Below are 25,725 nucleotides of genomic sequence, written 5' to 3'. Positions count from 1 at the left end.
TAAAGTTGCTGCAGGCCCTTTTAGCGGCAAGAAAGAAATCAATCACCAGAAAGTGGTTAAATCCAACATCACCTACATGAGAAGATTGGCATGAAATCATTTTGGAAATATTTAAAATGGAAAAGATGACCAACTCTCTGAGAATTCCAAAGGAAAAAGTTTATCAAATTTGGAATAAATGGATTGAATTTATAACCCCAGAGCGAGCAGACTTTCGATGACTCTCCTAATGGTTTATACTGTTTTTCTCACCAACATAGTTATAGTGTTAATGTAAGCACCCTTGGCTCGAATGTTTACTGTTCTATTTTTTGGAAAATGTAGAATTAACTCAAGTAAAGGAAAGATCTGGGGAAATTTTGGACCAGAAAGAAATGAACCAGAAGAGATACATGGAAATTAGTATTCAACCACTATTATTAATATTTTTATAACAACTATTATCATTATTTAGTTTAATAGAGTGGAATTACAATAGCATATAAACATCTATTTGAGTACCTAATTATTTTCTATGTTGTCTCAATGTGCACTTGTGAATGTACAAACTAATATAGATTTACTCACATAAATACATGTAAAAAAAGTTTGTGTATTACTTGTGAATACCTTATCCAAATAAAAATAAAATTTTTAAAAAAAGAAACTACTAAGAGATGTAACTCCAGACAAGATACGTGGCAGGAGGATTATACTAGAACAATATAAAAATTCAAGGTAGAAGCACTGTTTAGTTCTGGTCATCACACACCACGAAGTTTGGACTAGAGAGGACGCAGAGGAGATTTAGACAGATGTGGTTAGTATTAGAATATTACAGTTATAAGAGAGAATTGAAGAGGCCCAGGAATGAAAAGTAGAGTGGAGAACAGGAACCCATTTCTAGATGTCAGTGAACTGTGCACCGAGATTTAAAGTATCTGGAAACTAAAAGGGAGTAGGGATGGCAGTTTATTTTTTCACTCAAGAAATGGATGCGTCTTGAACTCAAAAGGGTTGGTGTATTCGCTGTGCACTTAGAGTAATGATAGGGATTGAAATCACCGGAACCTACAGCTTAGAGACAAATCGGATGTAGGATTTGGTTGGTTGGTTTTATTCACCTCCAAAAATCTCTGACAGGTTCTTGCACCTTAAGTTAAGGCATCCGTTAGTCTCGCGAGACCATGGATCTGCACCTGGAAAATCTTCACTCTCCAGGTCGCAGGCCTGGGCAAGGTTGTGTGGAAGACCAGCAGTTGCCCATGCTGCAAGTCTCCCCTCTCCACGACACCAATGTTGTCCAAGGGAAGGGCATTAGGACCCACACAGCTTGGCACCAATGTCGTCACAGAGCAATGTGTGATTAAGTGCCTTGCTCAGGGACAGAACACGTTGCCTCCGCTGGGGCTCGAACTCACGACCTTCAGGTCGCTGGTCCAATGCCTTAACCACTTGGCCACATCCCCACAATTCGTTCTTGCACCTACAAAGTGCATAAATGGACAAAGAAATACCCCAGACTAGGGGTTCCCAACCTGACATCCACGGCATTAAAAAAAGTTAGGAACCCATGCCCCAGATGATTAGCAGATGAAAGCTACAGATCCTGAGCAGCATTCTGAGCTGAAACATCAACAATCTTTCTGCCCTCCCCCCCCCCACAGACATCTCTCAACCCAATGAGGGAGTTCCTTCAGAAGATTGTTCTGGATTCCAGCATCCGCAGTCTCTAGTGTCTCCAGAAAGTTGATTTTTCATAGTATTTATACCCTGTGCAAAATAAACTTGAACTTATCTAGTGACTGACCCAAGCTGTTAAGTGTTTCTCTCCACAAGTGAAGGTGACAAGCACTTTCCTGCATCTTCTGGGTTTTTTTAGGCTGGCAACTCAAGGCACAGAGAGAGGGATTTGATAAGAATTTGAGGGGCAAAGCTTTTCCCTCGTAGTGGGTATATAGAACGAGCTATTAGAGGTGGTGGTCAAGGCAGATACAGTACTGTGCAAAAGTCTTAGGAACATAAATATCCAGGGTGTCTAGGACTTTTGCACTGTACTACTGCCACAAAAATAAAAACAAATTTCATGATATATGTGTGTGATAATCAACCTGATTCTGATATGGGTCTCTATTGGGGACTGAGAGTGGGAAGGGGGCAGGGAGAGGGGAATCATGGCTGGAAAAAGGGAAAGAGAGAGGGGAGGGAGTGAGAAGCACCAGAAAGGCATTCTGTAATGATCAACAAATCATTTGGAATCAAATACCTTTGCCTGGTGTCTCAGGACTGGGTGTGTCTGCACCTGTGCCAACCCCCTTCCCGCACCCTGGCACTCCTTATCCGCCACCTGTCTCACATCCCTTCCACAGCACTCTACCCTCACTATCCCCAAAATCCTTTGCTCCCGCCAGATTTACAAACTCACTCTCTGCTCCACATTGACAAATACAGTACTGTGCAAAAGTCTTAGGCACCCAAGCTCTATATTATATATATATATCTGTCTGTGTGTGTGTGTGTTTTTGTGTGTGTGTGTGTGTTTTTGTGTGTGTGTGTGTGTGTGTGTGTGTGTGTCTAAGACTTTTGCACAGTACTGCAGATTGACATTTCAAAGACAATTAGATGCTTGGATAGGGAGATACGGGTTAACTGTGGGTAAATGGGACTAGCTTAGATGAGCACCTTTGTCAGCATAGACTAGCTGGGCTGAAGGGAAGGGTCTTGTTTACAACTCCAACAACCACGGCATTTTTGTTCGTGCTTAATTCACAGAGTCACTTGGGATCCAGGGATAGTTGATTCACAGCTAGCAGCTTCAGAAAAAGACATAAAAGAGCAATGTAGCTAGCATCAGGCTCAGTCCCACTGTCAAGGATGTCAGGAGATCAGTCAAGTCCTGCAGTTCCGTTTGAGCTGGTTGTTAGATGCAAAAGCCAGGCCATGCTTTGACGCCTTCTGTCACCGGTATCCATTAGCAACCAGAAGATAGTCACGATGGGCGGTATTCATTGTCTGCTTCAATACATTTACAAAGCCACTATGTACAGTGACCAAAGATAATTTTTCCTCCAGGGTAACTCCACTGATGTTATAAGAATTTTCATGGAGATGGGGAATAACTGATGAGGTGGTTGTGAAGCACTGCTGGCTTGAAGAAGCTTGCAAAATGATGAGACTATTTTATTTTTAAACAAAAGGAACATCTGAATACGTTCTGGAAACAGCGAACTAACATGCCAGTCATGTAAAATTGCTGTGTGCGGTGTAATTTATATGTTCAGGCCCTGCCAGAATGACAGATTTTTCCATCCTTCACTGGATCCGCATGTCTTTGTTTCTGTAACCAAGATCATTGTCTGCAATTTCAACAACCAAAATTTCTGTGTGATCAGCTGCCTTTATTGTACCGGTGAATTACTGCAACTCAAGAAATATATAAAAACAAATCATTCACAAGACCACCAGCAAGTCTGATAACTATTGTCTATCTGTGATTGCTCCTCTATCGATTTCCTTTGGTAATACGTCAGAGCAGAGCCAACACCTCTGTGGAGCTGGAGTCATCAAAAGGCAAATCCAAAAAACAATTCTGAGACTTCTTGCGACAGTTGGTAAAACTTCACCAGAAAATACTGGTGCAATTCTACACTCCAGTCTTAGAGAGCATCCTCACATCAGTCATTACTGTCGGATTTGGTACAGCACCCTCTCACAATGCACAAAAACTACAGTGAACTGTCCAGTCAGCAGAAAAGGTCATTGGCTGGAGTTCACCAGCACTGCAGGACTTGTATGTGTCCAGGACAAAAAAGTGGCCAAGAATAGAAAATACTGTAAGGCTATGAAAACAAAAACTTCACCCCATTTAAAAAATTTCTTCCTCTAGGCAGTTAATCAGATCAATGACTCTAGTTATTCCCTCCACCCCCTTTATCTATCACCCCCTCCCCCAGTACTGTGCTGTAAACACTTCAAACCACTTTTTGTGATTTTGTTTACATTGTAAATACAAGCTGGTATTTATGTTCACTTTATTCCATATCCATATTTTAACCTCTAACTTCATTTTTATATAATTCTTTATAACTGTTCAATGATTTTTTTGTGGCATGTTGAGTCCTGACCAACACACTACAGCAAATTATTAATACATGTAAATGTTTAAGGCGAATGAAGTTGATCCTTGATTTCCTTCTTAGCTTCATAGTCACTGTTGTAACTGTGAATAAGGTCACCAGACAGACACTGAAGCTAATGGGTATAGAAGTGTCTTATTCAGCAAAAATGAGCAACAGGTATCACATTGAGACACTCTTGGAAGAAGCCTACTCGACCCAATAAAACATGACATTTTTATAAGCTAAAAAATCAAAGGTAATAGCAGGACAACTTCTCAGCCACAATACATCTACAATGCTTCCTTTGAATTACATATATTTTCCAAACACCTCCCTCTTTACACACACACTCCAGACGCACAGAATGAATTCTAATCCCACTGACTCTGGGCCGCATTCATGCCTATACAGGTATCCGAGGTCTAAGTGGAGTATTTCTTTGTTTACAACTGACCCAACCTGTAGCTCCAGGAAACCCATTGTTCTGAGCTGCATTTTAAATTCCTTCTGCAATCGACATTCAAATCTGAAGAATGGCTACTGTTGAACTTAATATGCGCTATACACCCTAACATCACTAATACCGAGACCAGCTTTCATTTCATAACTTAAACGTTTAAGCTCCCTACCTCAAACTGCTGAGCTGTCTGGCCTCTACTCACCCAAATTAACAGTTAAAATAAAGAGACAAGGTGAGCAAAGTGTTTCAGGTTATATTTCCCATGCCTGTTCAGTCTTTGATTTAAGTGCAAATCGATAGCAGAGAATTGCGCCGTGTTTTTGGCCTGTTCCCACCTGGAATTATTCAACATTAAACAAGTGTCTCAATTGCTCAGATCAATAAGCACTTATATGTTTATTATTATTATTCAGTGTCAACACCACCGACTTTGCCAATCCCCTGCAGAGGAACAAAATGGAAAATGTGGAAGATGAACACAACCGTGAAGATGCCCTTGCATGCAAAGCTCTGCAATGTATTTAGCTTTTATTATATTAATTTGCTTTCTTCACACTGTAATTAAAAACTAATTCTATTTGGGTGCCTTGGGGAATTTGATGACAGCAGTGACAATGACCCCAAATTCAGATACTCATCACTAACGGTAACATCTAACACATGCAACACAGGAGAATGAGGGGAGATTTGATGGGGGTTTACAAAATTTTGAGGGGGAATCCACAGGATAAATTGATGCAGAGGGTGGCAGTGTGAAGATACGTCTCTACCAAAGGAGGTGTACAATGCTCCTTCCCTCCACTAGCCTTTGTGTCTCCTTTGTGTCAGGTGTAGCACCCGATTAGCCCCCCCCCACCCCCGATCAGGGTCATGTGAAGCCATGGGAGCAGCCGGTGCATATCACAAGTCCTGGTTATGCGACCGCTGACGCCAGGCAGACAATCTCTGCAAAGTATTAATAATGGCTGGGATCACCCGTCTTGTAAAAATATTGTCCAAAGGCGGCAATGGTGCCTCAGGTGGTGACGAGAGGGCGTACAGGAGAGAGATATGCCAACTAGTGGAGTGGTGCTGCAGCAACCACCTGGCACTCAACGTCAGTGAGACGAAAGAGCTGATTGTGGACTTCAGGAAGGGTAAAACGAAGGAACACATACCAATCCTCATAGAGGGATCAGAAGTGGAAAGAGTGAGCTGCTTCAAGTTCCTGGGTGTCAAGATCTCTGAGGATCTAACCTGGTCCCAACACATTGATGTAGTCATAAAGAAGGCAAGACAGCAGCTATACTTTATTAGGAGTTTGAAGAGATTTGGCATGTCAACAAATACACTCAAAAACTTCTATAGTTGTACAGTGGAGAGCATTCTGACAGGCTGCATCACTGCCTGGTATGGAGGGGCTACTGCACAGGACCGAAAGAAGCTGCAGAAGGTTGTAAATCTAGTCAGCTCCATCTTGGGCACTAGCCTACAAAGTACCCAGGACATCTTGAGGGAGCAGTGTCTCAGAAAGGCAGCGTCCATTATTAAGGACCTCCAGCGCCCAGAGCATGTCCTTTTCTCACTGTTACCATCAGGTAGGAGATACAGAAGCCTGAAGGCACACACTCAGCAATTCAGGAACAGCTTCTTCTCCTCTGCCTTCTGATTCCTAAATAGACTTTGAAGCTTTGGATACTACCTCACTTTTTTAAAAAATATACAGTATTTTCTGTTTTTGCACATTTTTTAATAATGTATTCAATATATGTAATTGATTTACTTGTTTATTTATTATGTTTTTATTTTATTTTTTTTTCTCTCTGCTAGATTATGTATTGCATTGAACTGCTGCTGCTAAGTTAACAAATTTCACATCACATGCCGGTGATAATAAACCTGATTCTGATATTCTGGAAGGCCACTTCTATAGGAAAATTGCCAAGATCAATCATGGTTATGAAGACGATGATTGCTCAAGTCAAACAACATGGCACAGAACGAACGAATAGTCGCAGGCTTTTCCCCCTCAGGTTGGTGGAGACCAGAACTAGTGGTTATAGGCTTAAGGTGAAAGGTGAAATCTGATGGGGATCTCCTTCACTCAGAAAGTAGAACAAATGTTGAGCAAGATGCGAGCAGAAGTGGTTGATGGGGGTTCAACTGTAATATTTAAGGAGAAGTTTTGAGGGGTTTGGAGGGATATTGTCCCACTGCAGTTTGATGGGAATAGGCAGAATATTAGCTCACACCAACTAGATGGGCTAAAACGCCTGTTTCTGTGTTGTAGTAATCTACGACTCTATGAAATGTTAAAGGCAATATAAAGCCTATAATACAAGATGGCAAACCGCTGTTCTTTCCTAATGCCTTTGCTGCACTATTTCCCAAGCAAGCCATTCATCAAACTCCTGCGCAGTCAATACGATAGAAACAGCACGATATTAATCCCCTAACTCCATTCCTGTCCATTCAGCAGTTCCACTCAATGTACCATCATTCATCATGTTACAGCACCACATTCAATAAAGCAGTTTTAATGACCAGTTCGATAATCTCTCAAATGGTATCTAAGCTAATGTTACTTGAATGTTATACAAGTGAGCAAGGCTGATAAAAGAGAATGAAATTTCAATCAAACTGCAGAGCTCAGAGACACACAGCGATCTGGGTGTCCTGGTACATAATTTACCAAAGGTTAGAACGCACATACAGCATATAATTAGGAGCCCTAAACAGATGCTATTATTAACACAAGAGATTTTGCTGATGCTGGAAATCCAGAGCAATGCACAAAAAATGCTGGAAGAACTCAGTAGGTCATGCAGCATCTACGGAGAGGAATAAACAATTGACGCTTTGTGCCGAGACCCTTCATCAAGACTCAGCCTGAAACGTCAGCTGTTTGTTGATACAGACTTTCGCATAGCACTGTATTTGTCAATGGGGAGCAAAGAGTGAGTTTATAAATCTGGCTGGAACAAACGAAGCTGGGAATGGTGAGAGTGGAGGGCTGCAGAAGAGGCTTGAGCTGGTGGCAGAGAAGTGCCAGGGCGTGGGGTGGCACGGGAGCGGACACACCCAACCCTAAGACACCAAGGTCTTTTGATTACAAACAATTGGTTTATTGATCATTACAGAATGTCTCTCTGGTGCTTCCTGCTCCCTCCCCTCTCTCTTCCCCTTTTCCCAACCACAATTCCCCTCTTCCTGCCCCCTTCCCACTCTCAGTACACAATAAAGATCTATATCACAATCAGGTTTATCATTGTCATGAAATTTGTTTTTTTTGCCACAGTAGTACAGTGCAATACATAAAATTACCACAATGCTAGTTATACATGCCCAACATTGTACCATTCCACTAATTCTCTCTTCTCAAAGCCCACGTTTTTATCCTCGATTGGCATTATGATGAAGAACCATTGTAGGACAATGTACATACAAGAAATGGGCATGAATTCAGTGCTCCGTCTCCAGTTGACATTTCCCTTTGAAATAAAACAGTAACAGAAAATGTAGGAAACACAACGCAGGTCACACTGCATCTGTGGGAAGAGAAACAGAGCCAACGTTTCAGATCAAACAAAGGCTCTCAACATGAAATATTGCCTGTTTCTCTCCCCACAGATGCTGTCTGACTTTCTGAAGTTTTCCAGCATTTTCTGCTTATATTGGACTTTCTAGCATCTGTATTTTCCCCCGATTTTCATTTCCCTTTGGGGACACGCTAATACAGGGGTTTTGAAACTTTTTAATGCATGGTTCCCTACCATTAACTGAGGTGTCCGTGGAACCCCTGTGCTAATATATTTTAAATGCAACTCAACAAACCAGAACTCCCTCTGGCACCAAAAGGCATCATCTGCGCATGGTGCCCGATAGTCAACTCCACCTAACAGGTTAATTCCACTGAGATATATTTATACTCAAACAAGCCAAACAAGCTTTATGCTGACTAACAATGAGGTAAAACAGAGAGGGAGGGAATAACGCTGATTAAGAAAAAGATGCTCTTTAAAGCAGGCTCATCAACCAGAATCTAATGACGAGTTAACAGCTTCGGTGTCCAACCACTCTCAATGACTTGAGGACGTGGTAATCTGTATGGGCATTTCGAGTGATTGTGTGGACAGAAAACCAAACTGAAAGAAACTGAAGTTGAGTTAGTGGTAGATGCAGCACCTGCAGAATTAGCGAAAATTAACTCTTCCCCGTCCGCCTCCCCACAAATCTGACAAATCACTGTGCACCTCATGGAATTGCTCATTTTAGCATACAGAACAGTACAGAGAAGGCCCTTCAGCCCACAATGCTTTGCCAAACTGATTGAACTAGCAATTAAGATCTCAACTGAAGCCACTCCTTCCGCCTACACCAGGTACACACCCCTCCATTCTCCCCACATTCATGTACCTAAGAGTTTCTTAGACATCTCTATTGTAGTTGTCTCCACTACCACCCCAAATGTTCATTCGAGGCACCCATCACTATAAAAAAAATGTGCCCAGCTTGTCCTTGAACAATCCCCCCTCTCAACTTAAATGCATGCCCTCCATTATAAAGCATTTCGATTGTTGGAATCATGATGCTAATCCACCTATGCCTTTCGTAATCTCATATTAAAATGAACTTTCATCAGTTCTCCCTCAGTCTCTGATACTCAACAGAAAACAACCCAAGTTTGCCCAGCCTCTCCTTGTAGCAGATTCTAATCCAGGCAGGATCCTGGTAAACATATTCCGACCGTCTCCAAAACCTCCACATCTTTCCTACAAGGGAGTGACAGGAACTGAAAGCAATGCTCTAGATAGGACCTCAGCATTTAATAAAAGTGCAACACAATTTCATGTATTTTGAATTCAATTTCTCAACTAACAAAGAGAAGTATGCCATACCTTAATTTTATATCAAGAGGGCTGCTATTGGACTGGAAGTAGTGCTAAGGGGCAGAATTAGGAGGAAACATATACACACACAAAATGCTGGAGGAACTCAGCAGGTCAGGTAGCATCTATGGAAATGAATAAACAGGTCAATGCTTCAGACCGAGACCCTTTATCAGGATTAGAAGAGAAGTGGGCAGAAGCCAGAATCCCTTCCTTTCTGTAGTGATAGTTAATTGGGTTATTCCTGTGTCACTCAGTTAGCCACACCCACATGGGAGGAGTTCACCTACTGTTCAAGCAGGGTTGTTAATAAAGTTCAGTTGAGTATCCTGCATGCTACAATGCTGGTGTGCTCTGCACCATCCCTCAATAAGCAGCACAACACTTTCCGGGAGGAGAGATGTTGCTCCATATTGTTCCCCGTGTCAGCGGTCACCACCTTCAATGCCTTTCTAACTAGGGAGTCCCTAGCTCTAGAAGAAACAGTTTGCCAATTTATTGGCCCAACGACCAGCTTGATATTTATAATAGCCTCCTGCCTCCCCCCCCCCACCATTTTTCCCTCCACCCACGTCTTTCTGAATAAAACCTTGTTTCATCTTGATTTCTGAGGAAAAAGCACCATGTGGGATCATGTTGGTTCCAACCCAAAGTCTGTGGACCTCTCCCATCCCAATTTACTTTTGCCTTCTGCAACCTAACCAGCAAGGGCACCTTTAAGGAGGTGGTATCCATCACTAAGGACCCTCATCTTCCAGGGCATACGTTCTTTTCATTACAACCATCAGGAAAGAAGTATAGCAACCTGAAAACCAACACTCAACATCCTAGGAACAGGTCCTACCCCTGCACCATCAGATTTCTGAAACGTCCATGAGCACCACCTTGTTATACCTTTGTTATTTATTTTGGTAATTTTTAATCATTTTGTATCTTTGCACTGTATTGCTGCTGCAAAACAACAGCTTTCACATCAACACACATCAAAGTTGCTGGTGAACGCAGCAGGCCAGGCAGCATCTATAGGAAGAGGCGCAGTCGACATTTCAGGCCGAGACCCTTCGTCCTGACGAAGGGTCTCGGCCTGAAATGTCGACTACGCCTCTTCCTATAGATGCTGCCTGGCCTGCTGCGTTCACCAGCAACTTTGATGTGTGTTGCTTGAATTTCCAGCATCTGCAGAATTCCTGTTGTTAGCTTTCACATCATACAGGTTAGTGGCAATAAATCTGATTCTGGAGCAGGTGCTGGGCAAGGTAACCCAAGACCCAACCCCAGAACACTCCGATGACTTATCACACTCGCCCATTTGCCAGAGCCCTTTGAGTCATTTTTCTAGGCAACACACACAACATGCTGGAGGAACTCAGCAGGCCAGGCTCAAAACATCAACTGTACTCTTTTTCCACGGATGCTGCCTGGCTTGCTGAGTTCCTCCAGCATCTTGTGCGTGTTCCTTGGACTTCCAGCACCTGCAGATTTTCTCTTGTTTGTGAGCCGTTTTTCTGCCGGGCAAGTGATGCTTTAATGAAACTGCAGGGAAACGGCAGATGCTGGAATCTGGAGCTTCAAACAAGGTGCTGAGGGATCTCAGAGGGTCAGTCGGCATCTGTGGAGGGAAATCATAAACACAAGAAATTCAGCACATACTGGAAATCCAGAGCAACACAGAAAATGCTGGAGAAACTCAACAGGTCAGACAGCATCTATGGAGAGGAATAAACAGTCAACGTTTTGGGCCCCAGACCCTTCATCAGGACTGAAGGGGAAGGGGGAAGACACTAGAATAAAAAGGTGGGGGAGGGGGAAGGAGGATAACTAGGTGATAGGTGAAGCAAGGTGGGTGGGAAAGGTAAAGGTCTGGAGAGGAAGGAATCTTATCAGAGAGGAGAGTGGACCATAGGAGACAGGGAAGGAGGAGGGGCAGCAGGGTGAGGTGATAGGCAGATGAGGAGAAGAGGTAAGAGGCCAGAGTGGGGAAATGAAGAAGAGGGAAGGGAGAAGGGAAAAAACAGTCCATATTTCAGGCTGACACCCTTCATCAGGGCAAAGCAGAGGTTGAAGATTTGGGCTGAAATTCTCCATCAAGACTGCTTAAAATTATTTATATCTATTTGAGATTTTTAAAAATTTCCCCAAAAGCCTTTATTGGAAATTTTATAAAAATTGGAATTGGTTTATTGCACATGTACTGAGATACAGTGAAAAGCCTGTCTTGCATAGCATTTATTCAGGTCAAATCTTCACACAGCGCATTGAGGTAGAACAAGGTAAAAACATAACAATGCAGAACAAAATATAACCGCTAGAGAAAGTGCAGTGCAGGCAATCAGTTAGATCACAAAGAGGTGGATTATCAGGTCAGGAATCCAATTTATAATAGGGAACAATTTAATGGTCTATATACAAGTAGGATAGAAGTTGTCCTGGAGTCTGATGGTACGTGCTTTCAGGGTTTTGTATGGGAGAGGGCAGAAGAGAAAATGTCCAGGGTGGTGGGTCTTTGATTATGCTGGCTGCTTTACCGAGGCAGCAAGTATATAGTAGACAGAAAAAAACTTTAATTATACAATTCAGAAAGTTATTTTCAGATACTAATAATTGAGTAAAAAGGCTTGTGCCTTGCCTTGAGAGGGTTAATGGCCAGCTCAGGAGAATGGGTTCAACAGCCTTTCCTGGCGCAGGTCCGAGTTAGAGTGTGCTGCGGAGAGAGGGCACAAAGGCGAGCCCAGAGGAAATCGGCACCTCTAGTGCCCGCTCTGCAACTCAGCTCAGAAATCCGAATTTGATCAAACAACTGCGGTGTTCCAAGACAGGTGGCCAACAGCTAGTTCAAGCTCTATTTGGATCATTAACCCATTACTTCCCACCCTGCCTCTCTCTCCCATTTCCTTGCTTGTTTCAGGATATCCAGCAGAACACCCAATACAGACCGCAGATGCTGGGAACCGGAGCAACTTACTTACAGGAAAGCTATCAATAAACTTAAAAGAATGCAGAGAGAATTTACAAGGACATTGCCAGGACTCAAGAAACTGAATTATATAGGGAAGGATTTGGACTTTATTCCCTGGAGCATAGAACAATGAGGGGAGATTTGACCAAGGTATATTCATAATTATGAGGGATATAGATAAGGCTTCTTTCACTGAGGTTGGGAAAGACTAAAACTAGAGGTCATGGGTTAAGAAAGACAAGTGAAATACTTAATGGGAACATGAGGGGGAACTTCACTCAGGGAGTGGTGATAGTGTGGAATGAGCTGCCAGAGGATGTGGTGGATAATTTCAACATTTAAGAGAAATTAGGATAGGTACATGGATAGGAGAGATATGGAGGGCTATGGTCAGATGTAGGCTGATGGCATTAGGCAGAATAATAGTTTGGCACATGCTAGATGGGCCAATAGGCCTGTCTCTGCTATAACACCACGACTCTAACAAACTTTTTCCTGGTGGAAGTTAGCTGGTAGAGCAGCACCTGTGAGAAGGAAAGGAATTGTTAATATTTCTGGTCAAACTTCAAAGTAAATTTATTATCAAAGTACCTATATGTCACCTTATACAACCTCAGGATTCATTTGCTTGCGAGCATACACAATAACTCCAATACCCACAGTAAAAATCAATTTAAGACCACACTAACAAGATGGGACAACCAATGTGCAAAAGGCAAAAGACAACAAACCGCACAAAGACAAGAAAAAAGAAAAAAATAGATAGATGGATAGATAAATAAGCAAGCAGGCAATAGATAAATATCAAGAACATGAGATGAAGAGTCCTTGAAAGTGAGTTCATAAGTTGCGGGTACAGTTCAGTGATGGGGCGTGTGAATTTGAGTGAAGTTGCCCCACTGGTTCAAGAGCTGATGGTTGAGGGGTAATCACTGCTTCTGAACCTGGTGGTGCGAGTCTTGAAGCTCCTGTACCTTCTTCCGGATGGCAACAGCAAAGGAGCATGACCTGGGTGATGTGGGACCTTGATGATGGATGTAGTTTTCCTGCAACAACGCTCCACGTAGATCTGCTCAACGGTGGGGTGGACCTGACACATGATGGACTGGGCAGTATACACTACTTTTTGTAGGTCTTTCCGTTCAAGGTCATTGGTGTTTCCACACCAGGCTGTGATTGAGCCAGTCAATATACTATCCACTACCAGTACAGCCCTGCATTTCTCAAGAGGACAAAAAAAAAAGACAATCAATATCATTTTCCCGAGTCCAGCTGTTATTCCCTTCTCACTTTGATAAATGCTACCGAAGCGACAATCTGCTGTAGTTAGTGGTAAACCAGTTACTCCCTCCTGCACCACCCCAACTTTAAGCATCAGCATCACCACTTCAAAACCTTCAAATCTTCAAAAGGTGACACCACCAAAAGGCGACATCCATCATTAAGGAACCGCTCCACCCAGAATCAGAATCAACATCCTTGGCATATGATGTGAAATTTATTTTTTTGCAGCAGCAGTATATTGTAATACATAATAATAAAAAAGCTATAAATTACATTGTCAATGTCCATTCAGAAATCAGATGGCAGAGGAGGAAAAAGCTGATTCTGAATCATTGAGTGTGTGCCTTCAAGCTTCTGTACCTCCTACCCATGGTAACAATGAGAAGAGGGCATGTCTTGGGTGATGGGGGTCCTTAATGATGGATGCTGCCTTTTTGAGCATAACCTTTTGAAGATGTCCTGGATGCTGGGGAGGATAGTGCCCAGGACTTTAGAATGGATAAGACGAGGGAATATAAACCAATCCTCATAGAGGTGTCAGAAGTGGAGAGAGTAAGCAATTTGAAGATCCTGGGCATCAATGTCTCCAAGGACTTAATCTGGATGCAACATAGTGATGCAGCTATAAATGAGATAAGACAGTGGCTAAGTTTCATTAGGAGTTTAAGGAGATTTGGTTTGTCAACTAAAAGACTCAAAAACTTCTACAAATATACCGTGGAGAGCTTTCTGACTAGCTGCATCACCGTCTGGTATTAGGGGGCGGGGAGTGGCTACTGCACAAGATCGAAGTAAGTGGCAGAACCTTGTAAACTTAGTCAGCACCAAAATGGGTACAAGTCTCCATAGTATCCAAGACATCTTTAAGGAGCAGTGCCTCAGAAAGGCGGCGTCCAACATTAAGGACCCCTATCACCCAGGACTTACCCTCTTCTCATTGCTACCATCCAGAAGGAGGTACAGAAACCTGAACACACACACTCTCAACCATTCAGGAACAGCTTCTTCCCCTCTGCTATCCAATTTCTAAATGGACTTTGAACCCGTGAACACTACCTCACTACTTTTTTTATTTGTTATTTTTTGCACTGCTTATTTTAACCTGGCTATTTAATAGACATATATAAATACTTACTGTAATTCCATTCCCTTCCTCTGTATTTATCATGTACTGCTGCCGTAAAGTTAACAATTTTCACGACGTACGTTGGTGATATTAAACCTGATTCTGATGGAGTTGGCTGAGTTTGGAACCTTCTGAAGCTTTTTACAATCCTGTGCAGTCAACTTCCCCCCTATACCCAGATGGTGATGCAACCAGTTAGAATGCTCTCCGCATTATATCTGGAGAAATTTCTGAGAGTCTATGGTGACATACCAAATCTCGTCAAATTCCTGATGAAATATAGCTGGTTTGCAATTCCATCAGTGCGTTGGGCCCAGGCTAGATCCTCAGGGATTTTGACACCCAGGATATACTGTCTCTCATTACTACCATCAGGAAAGAGGTACAGGACAATGAAGACACACACTCTTCTGTGTGATAAAATGAGGTACTAAAAGTGACTAAACTTGAATTGGCATTTTTCAATGCAAATAAATAATCTGCACAGCATACAGAATTGTCTCTGCAATGCAGAGTCTCAATAGGGGCTAAAACTGCACTGCATCAATGGCTTCACGTGCCAGGTTATCCATAGCAAACTAAAAGCAAGCCACAACAACCCAAGAGGAACTTCATGCCAGAGGTGCAGGTTCTTGCCAAGTGCTTCCCTCGTTGCTGTAACACCCACCACCCTCCTCCCACCCCCCCCATACAGTTTGGCCCACAGCAAAGGTTTAATTAGCTCAGAGAACAAATAGATTGCAACACGCTTATGCCAGCAAGCAGCTGCTCCTTTGTGCCGAGCCCCAGGCAAAGGGCTCGCTTGGCACATTTACCCAAAAGCAAACTTCAACAAGAAGTTGGAGCAAAGAAAGTGGGGAAGTGAAGGAGTTTGTGGAGGGTAGGGGAAGGAAGAGGAGCAGGATTATGAGAAGCAATTGTGGAAGGTGATCACGGGAAAATTCCTGGGTTCCTTCCAATCCCGCTAGGTTTTGGAGGAATTACTTTGGTCTGCAGCTGCTTGGACCCAGTTCGAGAACCCAGGCCACACTAAATTCATGGAAGTTGCTTTGTTCCAAACTGCTGCTGATGCACCAAATGAATCCGACTCCCGACAGCTGTGCTTATCCCCCAAGGTCCAACTTCATCAGGTTTTTTTCTCCCCCCTTCTCAGTTTTCTCTGCTCGGTCTATCTATTTGGAAATAATTACTGAGAACCAGCAAAGCAGATCTCACTTGTTTCCATGGCAACTTTCTGAAACCTGGGAGGAAAGCAGGCCACAGTAGGGAATGCATGGAAAGCCAATTACTCTTTCCAAATGCATAAATCAAGAACTCATCATAAGGAAAAGCTCAAATAGTGATATATATTTTTTCTTTAAAAAAATCACAACTTGGGTCCTACGAAGAGGCTGCGAGGATCAAATTTTATTCCATAAAATCATTTCCTTTTTGTTATATAAGCTATGGTTCCATAGTAAATAAAGCTCCAATGGTGCATTTAAGTTCACTGATGATAGCACTGCTGTTAGTAGAATCAAAGGTGGTGATGAATTGGCATATCGGAGGGAGATTGAAAATCTGGTTGAATGATGCTCTGGCAACAACCCCTCACTCAACACCACCAAAACCAAAGAGCTGTTTATTGACTGCAGGAGGAAGAAGCCCGAGTTCCACGAGACAGACCTCATAGGGGATCGGAGGCGGAGGGGGTTAGTAGCTTTAGATTCTTTGGTGTTAATATATCAGCAGATCTATCCTGAGACAAGCATGCAATTGCCAACACATGGCAATGCCTCAACTTTCTTAGAAGTTTGTGCAGATTTGGCATCTCACCAAAAACTTTGACAAACTTTATAGATGCACAGTGGAGGGTATCCTATTCTGGTTGCAGCACAGCCTGGTATGGAAACACCAGCGCCCAGGAACAGAAAAGATTACAGAAGGTGGTTGACAAAGCCCCAGCACCACAATCAGAGTCATGGAGATATATTGGGCAGCATGGTATCATAATGGTTGGTGCAAAATTATTACAGTGCCAGCAACACGGGTTCATTTCTGCTGCTCTCTGTAAGGAGTTTATACATCCTCAGTAAGGATTTCAATGGTTCAAGAATCTCAGGGAGACCATGGAGGAACACTAAAAGTGGACCTGCCTATGTACCAGGAATTGATTTTAAGCCAAGCCAGATTTCAACCCCATTCCCCTACATTCACCTCATGACCCTTACCTACTTTACTGATCAGGAATCTATCAATCTCTGCCTTAAGTATACCCAGTAATTTGCCCTCCACCATTCTGTGGCAACAAATTCCAGAGATTCTCAACTCTCTAGCTGAAGAAATTCTTGCTCATCTCTGTTTTAAAGTGACGTCAGAAGAGACGTAGAATATAACGGCCCCGCAACATAAAGCCAGCGTTAATGCAAGAACATGACTGATCCAATTTTGTCCTTAGCTCATTCCACTTTCCTGACTGTTCCCCAAAATTCTCAATAACTTGATGGTGCAAAATCTATCGCAACCTTGAATCCATTGATGACTTCTGTCTCCATAGGTCTGAGCAATAAAAAAAAACTATGATCCTGTTTTTCTTATCTTCATTGAGCAGCCCCTTATTCTGAAACTACATGCCATCAGCATCTATGCTGGTGAGTCCCCTCAGAATCCCAGAGGTCCACTGTGAAAACCACTCCAAATTCAGGATTCCTGCATTCCCAGCTGCATTCCGACATTGGATCCACGTTGAACTTAGCTGTGGATCACAAGTTTGCTGTATTTAACATCATCAAATTCCCCAAGGAGAGGGTTCTCTCATGGGCACGCGGTGCAGGGATGAGGAGGTAGGGAACAGAAGTCGGTTTGGAAACACAATGCAAGCTATATCATTTTCTACATCTGAAACGGATGTTAATACTTGACGCACAAACTTCAAAGCCCACTTTTGAAACTATTAGCATCATTGAGGTTGAAGCAAAGAGGAAGCACTTTAGAGGAAACTGAACAATCGCACAAAGGAAGAATTTCAAAGAATTACAGGATGCCAAAGAAACGCTGGAGGAACTCAACAAGGTCAGACAGCATCTGTGGAGGGAAAAAGACAGCCGATGTTTCAGAGCGAGAATGAAATAAGTGGTCAGCATAAAACTGCTGTTCTGCAATCCGGGCAGTACAGCAGCATAGCAGTTTGCACAATGCTTTGGAGTGCCAGCAAGCCAGGTTCAATTCTGCCGCTATCTGTAAGGAGTTGTGCATTCTCCCTGTGACCACGCACTTCCACTTGATGCTCCAGTTTCCTCCCACCTTCCAAAGACGTACGGGTCAGGGTCAGGGTCAGTAAGTTGTGGGCGTGCTACGTTGGCACCAGAAGCACAGCAACACTTGTGAGCTGCCCCCGGCACACTTGGACTGTGTTAGTCATTAATGCAAATGACACATTTCACTGCATGTTTCAACGTACATGTGACAAATAAAGCAAATCTTTATCTTAGTTCACCTCTCCTCTAATGTTTCCTGCTATGACTCCCTCCCACCCACCCTGATCGCAGACTCCCATCAGGGAGGCGGCTTCGTAGCATCCAACCAGGACCACAAGACTCTAAAACAAGTTACTTTCACCAAGCAGTAAGGCTGATCAACACCTCCACCCACTAACCCACCCCTCCACACCCGCAACCACCAATGCTTTATCATTTCCTGTCAGAGTCACCTTATGTACAGACACTCCTGTGCCTAGCATCACTTTATGGACATAAAATCAATCTATCTATATAATCTACATTATGTATTTATATTTATCGTTTGTTTTTATTATTATCGTGTTCTCTATCTTATCGTGTGTTTTTTTTGTGCTGCATCGGATCCAGAATAACAATTATTTTGTTCTCCTTTACAATTGTGTACTGGAAATGACATCAAACAATTTCGAATCCTAAATCTTGACTTCAGATTCCAACACTCCCATCTCATCTCCCTTCAGAAGGTGTCCCCACTCTTCATCACTTACTCCCCCCCCCCAGACATTTTTCCTATCCCTTTATCTCCATCTATTATCCATCTGCCACTGGTCTCCCAAATCTATCTCCCCCCCCCACCCCCCCACACACAATCTATCACTGCTCCCGGTGGCATGGTAGCACTGTGGTGAGCACAATCACATTACAGCGCCAGTGATCACCAATTGGGATTCGAATCCCGCCACTGTCTATAAGAAGTCTGTACGTTCTCCCCTTGACCACATTGGTTTCCTCCGGGTGCTTTGGTTTCCTCCAACATTCCAAAGACGTACAGGTTAAGGTTACTAAGTTGCAGGCATGCTATATTGGTGATGGATCACAATGAGACTTGTGGGCTGCCCCCAGCACAATCTTTGGACTGTGTTGGTCATCTACACAAATGATGTATTTCACCCTATGCTTGAGGTGTGTGACAAATAAAACGAATCTTTTAAATAGTTATCCTTCACCTCATACTCCCGTCTCATCACTCCCTTTCCCCTCTATGCTGGCCATCTCACCTCTCCACTCTTAGTCCTGATGCAGGGCTTCGAACCGAAACGTTGACAACTCCTACCCCCCCACTCACAGATGCTGCTCGACCAGCCAATCATTTGTTCATCAAGTACTGCCTCCAGTGTGCAACCCATCCAACTGAAGGAAGCAAAGTTTTCCAAATTTGGCCAAAGTGACTTATTCACCCTCAACCACAAAGTTCTTGAACCAGAGTGAACAACTTCACTCATCCCAACACTGAACTGCTGGCACAATCTATGGACTCAATTTCAAGGACTCTTCGGCTCACGTCCTCACTATTACTTATTATTTATTTCAGTATTACTGTTGCTTTTTTTTAAATCTTTCCACAATTTGTTGTCTTTTGCACAAGGACAGACCCATCAGTCAACAATAACTGCAACAAACACTGAGCCAAGACCCTTTATCGGGACAAGAAAAGAAGGGGAAGAAACCAGAACAAGGCAAGGAGAGGTTAGGAGTACAAGCTAGCAAGTGATAGGTGAAGGGAAAGATAGTTGGACAGGGGAGGGGAGGGGAGTGTGAAGTAATTAACTGGGGGCTGGCAGATGGAGGAGGTAAAGAGCTGAAGGAAGACGGGGAGGAAAGGCAACAGAAGGAAGTGATGGGCAGGTGAAGAGGAGGAGGGTTAAGAGGGGAGTGAGAATGAGGAATGCAAAAAGAGAGAAGGGGAAGAGGCTAAAAGGGATCAGCAAGATGGTTGCCTGGTCTACATTTAGTCTCACCAATTAAGATGTGGTCATATTGCAAGCAGTGTGTGGAGACCAGGTTGGGAGGAAGTGCATGTTAATCTCTGCCTCACTCGGAAGGGCAGTTTAGGTCCCATGGGGAGAGAGAGGAGCAGGGACAAACGTTACACCTCCTAAAGGTTGGAAAGGGAAGGAACAGGGGACAGGGAACGAGGAGTGGTCCAGGGAATGAAGGCCAGATGGGACTGGGGGTGGAACCCTATTGGCACCGGCAGAAAAGGTAACGGATGATGTGTGGGATACGGAGGCCAGTGGGTGAACACTAAGTCTGCTCTGTCTAGGGGAGGCAGTGGGTGAGAACAGGCATGCAAGCTACAGAGGAAATGTGTGCAAGGGCTCTATCATCTGCGGCAGAGGGGAAGCCATGCTTCCTGAAGGAGGAAGACATTCAGAAGTCCTGGAGCTAACGGCCTTAGTGTCTCTGAGACAGAAACTGAGATAAATGGTTACAACCTTTTTAGGAAACAGGGTGGGAGGAGCAGTAGTCAAGGGTGGCGAGTTTATCTCCAAGATGAAGACAGAGAGATCCAACAAAAGAATCAGAGATAGACGAGGTAAACTTTTTTAAAAAGGTTAGCTTTACCATCACTGAATCCCCTACTATCAACATCCTGGGGTTACCATTGACAGGAAACTGAACTGGTCCAGCCATATAAACATTGTGGCTACCAGAGCAGGTCAAAGGTTAGGAATCTTGCAGTGTGTAACTCACCTCCAGACTCCCCAAAGCCTGTCCACCATCTACAAGGCTCAGGTCAGGAGTGTAATGGAATACTCGCCATTCGCCTGGGTGAGTGCAGCTCCATCAACACTCAGGAAGTTTGACACCATCCAGTACAAGGCAGCCCACTTGATTGGTACTGCTTCCAATCTCTCCACCATCGACGAACAGTCTGTACTATCTACAAGATGCACTGCAGCAACACACCAAAGTTCCTAAGACAGCACCTTTCAGACCCACGACCACTACCATTTAGAAGAATGAGAATGGTAGATACCTGGGAACACCACCACTTGGAAATCCGCCTCCAAGTCATTCATCATCCTGACATGGAAACATATCGCCATTCCTTCATTGTTGCTGGGTCAAAAATCATGGAATCCCCTCCCTAACAGCACAGTGGGTGTACCTACACCTCACGGACTGCAGCGGTTCAAGGCGGCAGCTCATCACCACCTTCTCAAGGGCAACAATGGATGGGCAATAAATGCTGGCTTAGCTGGCAATGCCCACATCCCATAAATGAATAAATAAATAAGTTTTAAAACTTGTCACATGTTCATCGAAATATCAAAACAGGGTGAAATTTGTTATTTGTTTCAACGATCAGTTGAATGAGTCCAATGAGTCATTGGCGGCAGCTCACAATTGTTGCCATGCTTCCAACACCAACATAGCATGCCCAGAGCTTACAAACCTTTCTCTGTACGTCTTTGGAATGTGGGAGGAAACCGGAGCACCAGGTCATGGATGGGGCACCTTCTCTGAGAGCAGTGAGCAAGAGGGAGAGGGAGGGGGAGGCTGCTCACACACAGGCAGACGGCACAGAAGACCTGCCCACTTTCTGCTCGTTTCATCGATGATTTCATTCTTCCTCGACTCTTTAGTCAGCAGGATCAGTGAGAAATGGAGTAGGTCACAGGCTGGCACTTCTCGGCTTCTTAAGCCTCTTGGTCACACACTCTGCTCGAAACCAAACTCCCTCGGAGACAGATCGCTCAAAAGGCCTGATAACGCACCACCACAATGTAGGCCCCAGGCTCCAACAGCAGCAGAACCACAGTTGAAAGAAAAACATGAAGCAATCGGTGAAAGTAGTAGCTTTGTGAACCGTCTGAAGGATGTCGCCTTTGTTTGCTGGTGCCATTTTCTTCCAGATATCCCCTCTGCCCCCTTTTACAAGGTTATGTATTCTTCTAATTATTCATTCATTTGCCTTTCCCATGAAAGCACTGGATCTTTCTGCTTAATAACTTAATTTGCAAAAAATACTCAGCTTTGGAATTAATGCTCGCCTGGGACTATACTCTCTGGAATTCAAAAGAATGAGAGGGGATCTTATAGAAACATACAAAATTTTGAAAGGAATTGATAGGATAGAAGTAGGAAAGTTGTTTCCATTGGTAGGTGAGACTAGAACTAGGGGACATTGCTTCAAGATTCAGGGGAGGAGATTTAGGACAGAGATACGGAGAAACTGTTTTTCCCCCAGAGAGTGGTGAATCTGTGGAATTCTCTGCCCAGGGAAGCAGTTGAGGCTTCTTCACTAAATATATTTAAGATACAGTTAGATAGATTTTTACACAGTAAGGGAATTAAGGGTTATGGGGGAAAGGCAGGTAAATGGAGCTGAGTTTACGGATAGATCAGCCATGATCTTATCGAATGGCGGGGCAGGCTCAATGGGCTGGATGGCCTACTCCTGCTCCTATTTCTTATGTTCTTATGCTGAATGCTTGTAATTGAGTGAATCTAGTCAAATACCCAAAGGTTCATTTATTATCATAGAAACATTCCGAATGTTACAAGGCATGAACAGATTAGATATGGCAAAGTTATTTCCCATGGTAGGGGGTTCTAGGACAAGAGGGCACGACTTCAGGATTGAAGGACGTCCTTTAAAACCAAGATGCAGAGAAATTACTTTAGTCAGAGGGTGGTAAATCTATGGCTCTGGAGACTAAGTCATTGGGTGTATTGAAGACAGAGATAGATAGGTTCTTGATTAGCCAAGGCATCAAAGGGTATGGGGTGAAAGCAGGGGAGTGGGGATGACCGGAAGAATTGGATCAGCCTATGATTGAATGGCAGAGGAGACTCAATGGGCCTAATGGCCTACTTCTGCTCTTATGTCTTATGGTCTTATACAACTCTGAAATTCTTCTTCTCTGGGTAGCCATGAAACCAAGAAAAAAAAGAATGACAGCACGATTATCAGCCCCAAATACCACTCCAACAATAAAAACAAACAAAAATGGAACAGACACATCGACCCACAAGTCCCTCCTCCTGCACAAAAAAAACTAAAACAGAACAAGCACATTGACCCCCAAATCCACGTCCCCACACAAAAAAAAGAGAAAGATCAGACGAGAAAACACAGAATATCAAAAAACTATAAGACTGAAAAAAGAAGTCTATAATCCAAGTCTACATCCAAAATGCAGAAAACCTGGGCAACACTCTCCGGGCCGAGCAGCAGGGTCTCTCTGGTACAGAGCAACCGATCAAACGAAAGACAGCCAGTGCTCACCCTTCACACTCGCCTCAATGCTTCAGTCTCCCTCATTTATTTGGCACACTTTGAAAGCTTTAATCAGCGAAATGGAGTCAAACATCAGCTTCGCACCCTGTTCCACAGCCCACCCGCTAAGAGGTTTGCGCCAGTTGCCTCGGTCTCCCAGAATCCTCTCGGAGACTGCAGAGCACGGGAACACCCAAATGATCTCCCAAACTTCCACACTTACCTCGATCTTTCGATCTCCCTCATCACTTTAATCAGCCAACAATAGAAGCTTTAATCAGCGAAATGGAGTCAAGCATTGGCTCACGCTCCATCCAGTTTGCGGTTGGAGATAACAAACAAGGAACTTCAAAATATTCAGATTTGAATGAGTCTTGCTTCAATCAACCTGCCTAGTTTCAAGCGCATTGCAGCATTTTCCATGATTGGAAACCAAATCTTTTATACAGGCGATAAATTAAAGTTAGTTTTCCAGGAACTAAGGTACCAAAACTCCCCAGTGGAAACTTGTGAATAGTTTTTAATCCACATCTTAGAATTAACTGAAAGTGACAAATTATAGGCACTCCTGAAATGAAAAAGCATTTATACACATACTACAAGGTATGTCTACCCTGAAGTTTAAATCAACAGGAGTTCAATGAGACCCTTTCTCACTGCTTCCCCCACGCCCCATGATTTCTGCTGCTCCCTGACTCTTTGGCTACATTCTCACCTATAAACTGCCAGCTTGTAATCCTCCCTCCTTCCTTTCCAGTCCTGACGAGGGGTCTCAGTCTGAACGGAAAACAGTTTGTTCCTCTCTATACCCAATTGACTGAGTTCCTCCAGTACTTGGTGTGTGTTACTCTGAGTTTCCAGTATCTGCAGAATCTCTTGTTTATACGTAACCCAATGCTTTTGCAGACCCCATTGCTGCACAGGTAGCTTTGGATGTAGAAGGGTCATCGAACACTACAGCAAAAAACACAGGCCTTTCGGCCCATCTAGTCCATACTAAACTCTTAACCTATATAGTCTCATCGATCTGCACCTGGACCATAGACCTCCATACCGCTCCTATCCATGTGTCTATCTAAATTTCTCTTAAAAGTTGAAATCAAACCCACATCCTGCTCTGCACTCTCACCACCTTGAGTGAAAAAGTTCCCTCTCGTGTTCCCCTTACATATTCACCTTTCCCCATTTCTGCAGATGTACTGTGGAGAGCATTCTGACAGGCTACATCACTGTCTGGTATTGGGGGTGGTCTACTGCACAGGATCAAAGTAAGCTGCAGAGAATTGTAAACTTAGTCAGCTCCATCATGGGTACTAGCCCCCACAGTATCTAGGACACCTTTATGAAGCGATACCTCAAAAAGGCGGCGTCCATCATTAAGGACCCCCACCACCCTTCTCATTGTTGCCATCAGGGAGGAGGTACAGAAACCTGAAGGCACACGCTCAGCAATTCAGGAACAGCTCCTGCCCCTCAGCCATTAGATTTCTGAATGGGCGTTGAACCCATGAACATTATCTCTCTACTTATGTTTCTCTTTTTGCTCCACTTACTTAATTTAGTTAAATCTAATATACTTGCTGTAACTCACAGTTTTTTATCTCTATTATTATGTACTGCATTGTACTGCTGCCGCAAAGTTAACCAATTTCATGACACATGCTGGTGATACTAAACCTGGTTCTGACATGTAACTGTAGTCTCACCCAGCCTCAGTGGAAAATCACCAATGCAACTGTAAATAAATCAGTCGTAGTCATTTACATCACAAAGGGCATGGATGCCTCAAAGATTGCTTGTGCTCAGTTGCAGGCACTTCTACAACATTACATTTAATTGACAATTAATGCAAAGGATAAATAAATTATAAAGTGCAGTGGAGCAAAAGGCAGCGTCTGCTGCAGAGATAGGCAGGCTGACATCCTTATCTAAACAGCTTCCCCTTCTTGGTTTACCTTTTGTAATCTGATTTTAAAAGTGAGTCATACTCTTTGCACTCACTCTGTTAAGGAGTTCTATGCAATCCACCCATCCCATTAATTGCAACATAAACCCATTAATACTTCAGAAGCAAGATTTAAAATTGAAGGATTTATTTCTCTACCGACTGACTTAGCAAATGACTGTATAGGAAGACCATTCTGCCCTTCGAGGTCCTGCCAGCTTACTGCAGAGGAAAACGTTAGCCACGATTTCCTCGAATTGTGATTGCGAGTACTCACAGATTCCTGGTAGCAGGCCACACTTCCGTGATGGGGGTAGCTGCCTCCATTAGCTAACAAGGTAACATGTTCCTGATGCCAACCAGTTTACAAAAACTTTCTCTTCAATTATTTTGCCAGTCACCTTAAAGGTGCTGGAGAAACTCAACAGGTCCAACAGCATCTACAAAGAGGAAGAAAAACCAGGATGAAAGGTTTCAGCCCGAG

The 25,725-nt window shown here is 43.5% G+C and overlaps 1 protein-coding gene across 4 annotated transcripts in view; it reads right to left on the bottom strand.

Annotated features, from left to right (window-relative positions):
* The window catches only part of LOC134359788 (ras-specific guanine nucleotide-releasing factor RalGPS1-like), a 756,496-nt gene that overhangs the window by 647,475 nt on the left and 83,296 nt on the right, over positions 1-25,725 (bottom strand). The window contains exon 2 of one of the 4 annotated variants that reach the window (XM_063073427.1): positions 25,519-25,681. The exons of the other annotated variants lie outside the window; for them this stretch is intronic. The gene's annotated coding sequence lies outside the window, so the exon portion shown is untranslated. The remainder of the gene's footprint in view (positions 1-25,518; positions 25,682-25,725) is intronic. 4 annotated transcript variants of the gene reach the window in all.

The sequence above is a fragment of the Mobula hypostoma genome, chromosome 21, assembly GCF_963921235.1.
Source record: "Mobula hypostoma chromosome 21, sMobHyp1.1, whole genome shotgun sequence".
Lineage (NCBI taxonomy): Eukaryota > Metazoa > Chordata > Chondrichthyes > Myliobatiformes > Myliobatidae > Mobula > Mobula hypostoma.
This window is presented reverse-complemented; position numbering and strand designations above follow the sequence as displayed.